The 11747-nt window shown below is 36.9% G+C and overlaps 1 long non-coding RNA gene across 1 annotated transcript; it reads left to right on the top strand.

The window, feature by feature from the left end:
* Positions 1 to 7260: 7260 nt before the first annotated feature.
* On the top strand, positions 7261 to 9028 carry LOC113277720. The gene is made up of 3 exons (XR_003325095.1): positions 7261 to 7422; positions 8395 to 8461; positions 8690 to 9028. It is a non-coding gene; the product is annotated as an uncharacterized LOC113277720 (long non-coding RNA).
* The last annotated feature ends 2719 nt before the right edge of the window (positions 9029 to 11747 follow it).

Here is an 11747-nt window from a genome sequence, read left to right on the forward strand (position 1 = left end):
GAAATATTACGAAGCTTTTCCGTGATAAAAAGATGACTCCTACGGTTACACGAGGTGATGTTTCTCCTACTCACCTTTTCTTTGCTGACGACATTATGATATTTTGTAAAGGTAATTCAAAAAGTCTGCATAATCTTGTGGATTTATTGGGTAAGTACCAGCGTGCTTCGGGTCAGACTGTTTGTCGTCAAAAAAGTAAGATTTATTATGGTGGTGGTTCTTCGAGTTGGTGTACCTATCTTTCTAATTATTTGGGGATGAGCGTAGCCACTTTTCCGGATCGCTATTTGGGTGTTCAAATTAAGCCAGGTACAGTTCGTTATCGCCATATTTGCAATGTTGTTGAAAAGATTAAAAATCAGCTTGCTGGTTGGAGGGGGAGATTATTAGCTTTTCATGATCGCATTATTCTTGTTAAATATGTTATTGCCATTTATTCCATTCATAATATGGCAATGTATAAGTGGTCTCGCAAATTCATCCTTCAATGTGAGAGGCAACTCGGAACTTCATTTGGTCTGGTGATTCTAATGTTAGTCGAGCTGTGGTAGTGGATTATGATAAAATTTGTTGCCCTTATGAGGAGGGGGGTCTCGGATTAACTCGTATGACTACTATGAATAAGGCACTTCTTATGAAGCTATGGTGGAAGATTCGTAATTCTAAAAAGAAATGGGCTCTTTATCTTAAGGCTAAGTTTTTTGGTCGTAATGGGCGCATTAATATTACGGGTGTGAAATCTTCCATTTTACCTGGCGTGCGTAGTGTGTATAATCTGGTGGAGAAAAATACTAAAGTCTTGTTAGGAGATGGTAGGGATACTTCTCTTTATTATGACATTTGGTACGCTGATTTTAGTATTGCAGAGGCTCTTAATGATTACACGCTTGATACCAATGTGCGTGTTAGCGATGTGCTGACTGATGGCCGGTGAGATATCCCAGATATGCATTTACAATGCATACTTGCTGCGGGCCTGGAGATTCACAAACTGCCAACGCCATCTGGAGGTGAAGATAGCAGAGTCTGGATGCCAGAATTTTCAGGTGATTTTAGTGTCAGTTCTGCCACTTCTCTGATTCGTCAGAGATATCCCAATATGGAGGGAGCGGCGCTTCTTTGGAGGAAATAAATCCATCCAGTTATGGCAGCTCAGAATTGGAAATTCATCCATGGTGTTTGTGTTACGTACGATTTAATCAAGAGCATATTCAAAATTGAACTTGCTAATAAGTGTTGCCTTTGTGGAATTGATGAGGAAACGCTAGTTCATGTGCTGTATGAGTGCAGCCTTGCACAAGAGCATGGAATTGGCTTTCTGATATTTTTAATTTACAGCCTAATGCTAATCTTGTTGTTTTTTATAAAGCATCCAAGGGAAGGAGTCCAATAGTCCGTGACCTTTGGCTTGTAGCAAATCTGGTGCTAAAGTCTGAATTGTGGCAGTTGCGGAATAAGGGTGTTGTTGAGCATAAGAAGCCAAACAAGAGCGTGTTTTATAAACGAGTTTTGAAGTTGATTCAGGACTATTCAACTCGGCTCAAGAGGCATATGAAGAACTGCGCTGAGGATATTGTGCTTTTGAACTACTTCCGTGTTCAACATAGCAGTGTTCACAGGCAGCAACCAGTGGAGTGTTTTTGGCAGCCACCTGATGCTAACGAGCTCCAAATTTGTTGTGATGGTGCGGCGAGAGGAAATCCAGGCATTGCTGGTGCTGGAGTGGTGGCTAGAGACGCTCAATGTTCAGTGCTTGGAGCTATGAGTATTGGTCTTGGTGTTACGACGAATACTTGGCAGAATTATATGGCATTCTTGTTGGATTGGAGTGGGCTATGCAGTGGGGTTTTGATCGTGTTTGTGTGAGGTCAGATTCTTATGGCGTTGTAGAAGCTTTCAAAAACAATTCTATTCCTTGGTTTGCAAAGACTAGATGGATGGTGATTTGTAGGCATTATATGTTTGTAAGGTTCATTCACACCTTTATGGAGGCGCATTTTTCAGCAGATAAAATGGCTAAGCGTGGATGTTTTCTGGCTAATAAAGTGGGAATGCATTTTAATGGAAGACCACATTTTCTAAAATCAGTTGAATACCGAAATGTTTCTTATTTTCGTTTTAAATAGTTTACAAGTTTTTGGGGTTGCTGTGACCTCTTTTCTTGTAAATTTTGTTATCTATTAATACAAATTTTTGACTTATCAAAAAAAATATTGTAAGAATTTGCATTCATGTTATGCAACTCAGTTGAACTAGCTGTGTGTTTGCCATTTGTTTTAAAATGAAACTAGAATGCTTGCATCATAGATTTTGACCTTGCTCAACTATCATAATCATCCAGTTGTTTTTATTAAGAATTATCTTTAAGCTGTCCCATTTTGAGTTGTTTTGTCAAGAATTACTTCAGATAAAAAAAAAATCCTAGATTTGTTTCCTTTTGTACTTGATGCAGTGGTTTAATGTGTGAACATTTTCTGCCCTTTCATACTGCTATACTTGAACATTTGGCTACTACTTGATAATTAAAATTTTAAAGTGTATTTTTTTTCCAGGAGCCCCGTTGATACGGTTAGGCAATTGATACATATCATGTTTTATAATTACCAGTTTTGATGCAGAGATACCGGAAGGAACGTAGTTCTATTTGTGTCGAGACGTCTTACGTGTACGCAAGTGAATGCAATACATGAATGACCAGAAAGACCATTACAGTCGTTGGAATGTTGTCGCTATGGAGTTTGTACTTAAGGAATCTGCCTAAAGTTTGGCAAGGAAATGACAGTGGTAGTATGATCGTTAATTGAGTAATTAAGTCCACCCAAGGCCCAACATCAATAAATTTGGGAAGGAAAGTAAGCTAGTTTAGTGTAGTCAATATCGGCCGTATCGGCCGATATATCGGCGAAATTTCGGATATCGCTCTGGGAGCGATACGGTAAACATTATATCGGCGATACGATATTTCTCCGATAATATCCGCCGATACGAAATTTCCACGAAAAACCGATATTCGTTAAATTAGTCTTTTTTCGTAAAGATTAAGGGTATTTTTGGTTTTTGAAAGACTGGAAGCGATAAATCCCTAAAACTCGATGTTCACTTCAGCCGAAAAACAGAAGTGAAAGGTGAAGAGAGCTTAAGTGGAAGGAACAGATCGTGAAAATTCAACAAATCATGTTATTTTTTCTCAATTATCATCAGTGAGAATCCAATCTAAGGAAGGAACTTTTGGTTATTGATCTTCTTCATCTAAATTTCAGAGATTATTGGTTAACAGAAGGTTAGAGTTTTGAATCTTGTGATAGTTACTCTCATTTTTTGCTTTGATTGTGATTTTTGTTGTGAAATTCTAGATAGGAAAGGCCATCTTGTTAGATGTTATGATTGCAAAGGACATTTTACATACAAGAACAAGTTCTTAAAAAAAAAATTTGGGTATTTTAGCCATCAATTTGTTTTTCTCTTTTATCTTTAAAGGTGGGTTTTATAGATGATACAAATAGGATCAAAATAGTATTACCATTTAGTTATTGTTTAGCTTCATATGATCCTGAATGAATAGGCGAAAGACCTGGATTAGATTGATGCAACTGTTTATGATAATGATCTGTAGTTATTGATTTAAATTGTTTTGTTTCTGTTTTAGGTTGTGATTATGGATTCTTCTAGTGCATCCAATGCAAACACCACAAACTCAACATGTGGTTCACTGCCTTCTTCTACGCAAACTAGAGATCCAACATGGGAATGGGGTGAACGCCAAGACCCAGCAAATCCAAATACAATTACTTGTTTATTATGTAAGAAATTAATCCGTGATGGTGGAATCACAAGGCTTAAGAAGCATCTCACAGGGAAGACAGGGAATACTACATCATGTCCAAAAGCAACCATTGAGATTATGAACAAAATTAATCTGGAGTTTGCTGTAAAGAGGACCAGAAAAGCTCATATGGCTAATATTGACTTAGCGTATCAGCGTGCAAACAGCTCAGATGAAGGCTCTGATGCTGATACAGATGTTGAGGAACAAGAAGTTGAAACTGATGGCAATGTGGGCAGTGGTAGTGCTAGTGCTAGTCAACTACTTGTTCAGAATCAGACAAAGAGAAAGCGAATAAGCCAAAGTGATACAAGAGGCCCTATTGATTTATATATGAGGACAGACCACCAGAAAACTTAGAAGGCCACGCTGAAAGAAACTGTGCAGCGAAAGAGAAGTTACTGAAGACGGCATGGAAAAGCATATCAGCTTGGATGACTGAGAACTCAACAGCATTTAATACCGTTCGTTTCCCAAGTTTCCAACGAATGATATTTGGAATTGGTGATTATGGGAAAGCTATCCCCCCCCCCATCTTACCATCAGTTTCGTACCAATCTTTTCAAGGAACAATTAGATGAAATGAAGAAGTTCGTTGATACATTTAGGGAACATTGGAAAAGGTTTGGATGTTCTATCATGTCAGATGGTTGGACGGATGGGAAAAACGACATCTTATTAACTTTTTAGTGAATTGTTCTAAAGGTTCAGTTTTTTTGAAGTCTGTGGATGCCTCAAATAGAACCAATGATTCTGATTTCATACGCAAGCTTGTAAAGGAGGTAATTGCTGATGTTGGTGAAGAAAATGTAGTTCAGTTCATTACGGATAATGGTTCAAACTTCAAAAATGCAGGGAAGGATTTAATGCTGGAATACCCACATATGTTTTGGACTCCTTGTGGTGCTCATTGTGTTCAGTTGATGCTAGAAGAACTTGGTACCAGGCTTCCACGAATCAAGACAGCCGTCATTCTAGGTAAGAGACTGGTTACATATATTTATGCTCATTTTCAAGTATTGAGATTAATGAGGGATTTGACTAAATCAGACTTACATAAGTCTACAAAAACTAGATTTTCAACTCAATACTACACACTAGAGAGTATTCAAAAGTATAAAAATCCTCTGCAAATGGTGTTTGTGAATGATAGGTGGGAAAAAACTAGGTTTGCAAGAGAAACTGTTGGAGTAAATGCACTTAAGATTGTTACAAATAGTAAATTTTGGGAAGATGTTAATTACTCTTGTAGGGTGCTAAAGCCTTTAGTTAAGGTAGTAAGGTTAGTGGATATCGAACGCAAACCTAAAATGCCTTCTTTTTATGAGGCAATGAGAATAGCAAGGGATCAACTTGAGAAGAATCTCAGTGAAGATAATGATACTTGGGATATAGTTAAGGTTGTTTTTGATAAAAGATGGAAGAAAAACTTTAATCATCCGCTACATTGTGCCGCTTATTATTTAAATCCTTCCATAATCTATAAGATTCCAGCTCATCTCATGGATAATGATCCAAAGTACATAGAAATCAAAAGGGGACTTCATGCAGCTATGAAAAGGATTATAACCAATGAAGATGAACTTGAGCTAGCAACAACTGAATTGAGACGATATAGTGATGCTTATGGTATCCTGGGAACTCCTGTATGCAAAAAAAGAAGAGACAAAGATCAACCTCGTAAGTTTGCCTGTTCTGTAAGTTTGATTACGTTTGTGTTAGATAGGTTTGTATTGATTAACTACTTTGTCCGTCTTTATGACAAATGATTGGTGGATTACATATGGAGGAATGGATGTTCCAAACCTACAAAAATTTGCAATCAGGGTATTGATTCTTATTTTTTCTGCTTCCCCATGTGAGAGAAACTGGAGCACATTTCAAAATGTGAGTCTTCCTTCTGTTTTCTTATCACAACAAACAATAATGCATGAAACAATTAGTTTACCTATTTATTTTTTCGTATTTCAGTTGCACTCTAAGAAGCGGAATCGCATAAAAAAACAGAAATTGAATGATAGTGTCTTTATCCAATATAACAAGAAATTGCAGCGTCGTTATAAAGAAATTTCAGAATATAACGATGATGAGACAGCTCATGATCCTATTTTTCTTGATGACCATGATGAAAATGATGAATGGTTGGATCCACGGAACTTGGTAGACTTGGATGTAGAAGGTGATAATGTAACTTTGGATGATTTGCAAGATATTCTTGGTGAAGAAAGTCGGCCAGTTGGTAGTAGAGGTGCATGTAGCTCTCGAAGTAAGTCTACTTACCCAACCGACTATGAGTATGATGGATATGATACTGATCAATTGATGTTAGACACTGATTATGGACTACTTGATGGAGCTAATGGAGTTACTGAAGATGATGATATCTATAGTGGCGCGTATGATTTTGAATAAGATTGTAATATCCATTTTAGGTAGTAAACTTTAAAGTTGTTGAAGTTACTCTCATTTTTTTAGTTTGAATTTTGAACTTGCTTAATTACTATTGTAGGAAGTAAACTTTAAAGTTGTTGAAGTTACTCTCATGTTTTTAGTTTGAACTTGTTTATTTATCATTTTAGGTAGTGAACTTTAAAGTTATTGAAGTTACTCTTGTGTTTTTGATAAAATTGATGGTAGCTATAAAATTATAGTCTCTAAATTTGGAACCGAAATTATACCGATATTTGAACGATAATATCCCCGATATAAAGTCGTACCAGTGTATCGGTCCTGGACGAGATAAACCGATATCCGATATTAACTACATTGAGCTAGTTCCATGCTACATTGATCCTTTTGGAATTCTGAAGGTTGGCGAAGTCGCATATCGATTAGCTTTGCCACAACGGTTAATACACGTATATAACGTATTCTATGTATCTATACTACAGAGACACAACGCAGACCCATCTCATGCAATCAAGTGGGAAGACTTGCAGCCGAATGATGATATATTCCTTACGTGGGGAAACCATTATGGATTGTCGGTCTACGGAGGAACACGTCCTTAAGAGTAAAACCATTAGGTTGATGAAATTTGTATGGAGACATCACCCCCTAGAAGACTCAACTTAGGAGTTCGATCCTGACGTGCACAACTACCCGACGCTACTTAAAGGTAACCTTCTTACCTTCTTCGTTTATTTTTGAATTTGGGAACCAAATTCATTTTTAGAGGTTGATAGTTTTAGCGGAGAGTTAGAATTGTGTATTGTGCACGTGCAATCCTAGAAGTGGATACGTATAACCATGGTGAGTGCTTAAATTTTTTGTGGGTGTTTATAAATAATTAGATCATCCCTTAGTAGTATTAGGGTGCTTGATTAGTAGAAGAATGTGAAAGTTCTGAAAACCTTCAGCATGGTTGACACGTAACTGGGCATGCGCTAAGAGGGTTTTTGTCTTGGTTTTTCAACACAAGGATAAACCTTTGCTAGAAGACATACTTCGTATTTTTCTTTGCTCCACCCGTACCTTCTTTTCTCCCCATTTCTACTGCTGCTTCACCACCACCACAAGCGAGGAAGAAGACTTCCGAAATGGAATACAAGGCGGAACCCATCATCCATTTTTGGATTGAAGGTTCGACCACGGTATAGGTAGGGGTTTCTTTCATTTTGAACTATGGGTTCTGATGGTTTTAATGATTATTTGATTTACATTTCCCTATGATATTTCGTGATTGCTTTGAATCAATGAATGGGTATTCACAAATTTTGATTTAGTTTATTTTTGGTTAGTTTTGAAATTAACTCGTTTTGTCGTAGTTTCCGAGAGTGAATTTTGAATTTTCTTTCCATACCTATATTAATGTTTTATATGACTTGGTTCTAAAGTATGATCATTTACAGTATGGGTTGATTTTTGATTGAGTATGTAGAATGCTTATTAACCGAGAATTTAACAATCGTTGTCCCAAAATCGCTTTGATGATTTTGTAAACGGTATTAGTTTGAAATCTCATATTTTCTCTGTATTAATCTTTGCATGTTGAACCGCGTATAAATTTTGATTGTTATAAATAAGTTTATAAAGACTAGGCATATTGTTTCTGCCTACGATCGATTTTTATTTCCAAATTCAATTTCTGGACTGAGTTTCTAAACTGACCCTTTAACTGTTTGAGAAAATGACCCAATGAGCTTTAATATTTGAAAACTCCACCTACAACAAAAATTTGAAAGTTTTAACAAAATAATGAAACCAAAATGTACCAAGCACTTGCTTTACTGTTGTCTTGTTTCATGGATCGATGTTCATCGAGCATATAAACCCTTGTTAAGTAAACACCTGTTCATTTTTCTTTTGCTTGCCCTTTTTGTAAATTCATACCTAAATGTTGATGTTTCATCTGGTCCCACTCCATGCTTAGTTTTCCTTTTTGATATGTGTCTTTGGTATGATCTTATTGATTGAATTTTTAAATAAAAAGAGATAAACTTTATAGTTTCAATGTCACCTATATATACCAACTGTCACCTTTATAGAGATAAACATGGAATGCTGTTAACCCAGATACTTCTAAATCTTCTCTTGACAATACTTATTCAACTAGTGTTGAATCTTTTCAGATATTCCTCCAGAGACTTTACCTTCTCAAGCGCAGCCGCAAGTTCAGTTTTCAAGGATTTTTCTTTGGTAAGAAACTGATGTTCTTTGTCCTTGAACCATTTACGTTGAGATTCATATCTTCCTTCAGTTTCGTCAAGCCTTTCTTTTAACACACCGAGGTTACGAAGAAGATTATCGCATTCAGTTTTTTTTGAGCGAAACTCTTCTTCATGATCTTTAACGTTATATTGTAATAGTTTGTATCCACCATCATAACCCTTGAAGAGTTTTCTGAATTTTCCGTTTTCTTGACAGAGAGGACCCATGAATTTTCTCAAAGAAGCAGTTGTCTTTGTTTCTTTTAATTCACGATTAAACAACATGATGTATTGAGAAACTTCCTCATCAACGCTCTGTTCTTCTTCTGAATCACTGTCATCTGAAAGATCATCCAACTGTTTATCAAGAGATTTTTTCTAGTTGAATGCAGATTTGGCAGAAGGAGACGAGGAGGAGTTTTTCTCAAAGGTTTCAAATCTCTGAAGCTTATCTGAATAACTCTGAACTGATGTTGCGTTATCAGAGATAGTACTCTTGTCCATAGAGTCAGATCGCTACAAACACAGACTTATGAGGTCTTAAACGTGTTTGCCTGCTCTGATACCAATTGAAAAAGCGGGGTTCTAACAACACCACCCAATATTTCGCTTAACAATCTGTATGGACTAACTCCGAAATACTTTGCTAGATAATCAACTAGACAGTCACACTCAATCTAGATAAAAGTATCTCAAGGAGTTAATATCTCTCTCTTGATTTGATTTTTACTCAAGCTAAAAACAATAGCGAGTCTTTATCAAATACAAGGAATACTTGGACGGTACCAAAGACCAATGTCCAAGGATAATTCAATATCAATCAACAACCAAAGGTTGATTTCCAATTGATGATCACGAACGCACAACCTGTATTATTTCAATTATATAAAATATAATGCAGAAAAGAAATAACACAGACACCAGAAATTTTGTTAACGAGCAAACCGCAAATGCAGAAAAACCCCGGACCTAGTCCAGATTGAATACACACTGTATTAAGCCGCTACACACACTAGCCTACTGCAAGCTAACTTCGGACTGGACTATAGTTGAACCCCAATCAGTCTCCCATCGATCCAAGGTACAGTCGTACTCCTACGCCTCTGATCCCAGCAGGATACTGCGCACTTGATTCCCTTAGCTGATCTCACCCACAACCAAGAGTTGCTGCAACCAAAAATCACAGACTTGATAATAAACAGATCTGTCTCACACAGAAAAGTCTATCAAAGAATAAATCTGTCTCCCACCCTAGGTTTTGTTCCGTCTTTTGATATAAAATCAAGGTGAACAGGAACTAATTGATAATCCGGTCTTATATTCCCAAAGAACAACCTAGATTAATCAATCACATCTATACAATACTTCCTGACTACACAAGAGGATTGTCTAGGAATCACAAACAATGAGACGAAGATGTTTGTGACTTCTTTATCTTGCCTATCAGAGAACTCTCACGATATCAAGCCAATCAATCGATTTCACTCGTATGATAGAAGATGCATGATCAGATCACACAACTACGATAAAGTAGTATCGGTCTGGATTCACAATCCCAATGAAGTCTTTAAGTCGTTAACCTGATTTTAGAGAAGAAACTCAAAGGTTAATGGAGATCGACTCTAGCGGGCGCACACAGACGTTTGGGTATTAGTTTTGCACAATGCTAGATGTCTCCTTTATATAGCCTTCAAATCAGGGTTTTGCATTAGTTACAAAGCAATCCTTATTCACCGTTAGATGAAAACCTGATTTAGATTCAAGCTAATATTTCTCAACCGTTAGATCGAAGTCACACACATTTGGTTAGACGTTTACTGGGTTCGTAAAAACCATGCCCAAACGTGTACGTGTATGTTGGTTCAACATAGTAACCCAAAAGGTTAACCATATGAGCATTTCATATTAACTTTGTTCTTCTTCACCATAACTAGTTCAATCGACTCAAATGAACTAGTTAAAGAGTTGTTCAATTGGTATGAGATCTTATGTAACTACACAAGACACAATTGAAACAAAGATGATTCGATTCGATTGAATCGGCTCATGAACATTATAGCCACGGTTTGCATAAAACATTCCTTAGTAATTTAATGTTTCATGTTCAGAGCACATCTTGAGATCATAACCTCTTAAGTTCACAAACAAGTTCGCGGACTTAAGTTAATCGGTTGAGTTTTCCAAACTCAGCAGAAATTCTCGGAAAGAGAACTTCCGCCAGTTCGCGGACTTAGCACACAAACGAGTTTTGGAAAATCCAGCAGAAATTATCGGCCGAGAACTTCCGACAGTTCGCGAACTTGGCAAGCCAATTCCACAATCCTCCCGATTTCTCTTGATAAACAAAGTTCGAAAACTTCGGTTCAAGGAATACATGGTTATGTAATCTAAACTCTCATTTCAATCATTGAGACATTCTCAGAGGACGCTATGTAGCCGTTATTCACAGACCGATTCACGTCAGAGCAATTCTCAAAGTGATTGAAACTTTTCACGACTTTCGTCACTAGGTGAAGATAAACTTGATCAAAGCGAAACGTTTTACCAACACACGATTTCGAGATAAAAGATAAGCAATGAATGCTCAGCTCGAAATGTCAAATGTGTATGATCTAGTTTATATAGCATAAGACTTTTGTCTCATAAGAAGTAGGAGATAGAAGAGATAGACTTTTGAGTGATAGATAAGTTCAAGTCTCCACATACCTTTTTGTTGATGAAGTTCCACGGTTCCTTGTATAGATCTTCATCGTTGTATGATGAATCGCCATAAAGTCCTTGAGCTCAACTACACTTTTCTATCCTAGTCCGAGACTTAGCTATGTAGGCTAGAAATCAAGAATTATAGTTTTGATCACTAACATTGAGAAACATGCTTGAGATAGCAACGCATGCGAGGTTGACCGAGCTATGCTCTAACAATCTCCCCCTTTGTCAATTTTAGTGACAAAACTATTAATACATATGGAATACAAAAAAGATAAACTTTAGTGGCTCCTATTCCATAGTCTAATCTTCAACGTTCCTTGAAATCTTCGTCCTTTCAAGTACTCCAATGATCCCAAAGGTTGTAAGTTTAGCACCATCGTTGTTGAAGATCCGTAGCTATAACAATGAGAGAAATCGAGATTCTCGATCATTATTATACAGTGTCATAGTATTATTATATAACATCAAAGTCCAATTATATCACGACTTTAACGATAATACTACGGTGATATGTTTTACTCCCCCTTAGTCAATACTCCATCTCGATCATGGAAACCACTCCCCAT

The sequence above is a fragment of the Papaver somniferum genome, chromosome 5 (genome assembly GCF_003573695.1).
Source record: "Papaver somniferum cultivar HN1 chromosome 5, ASM357369v1, whole genome shotgun sequence".
In the NCBI taxonomy this organism is placed as follows: domain Eukaryota; kingdom Viridiplantae; phylum Streptophyta; class Magnoliopsida; order Ranunculales; family Papaveraceae; genus Papaver; species Papaver somniferum.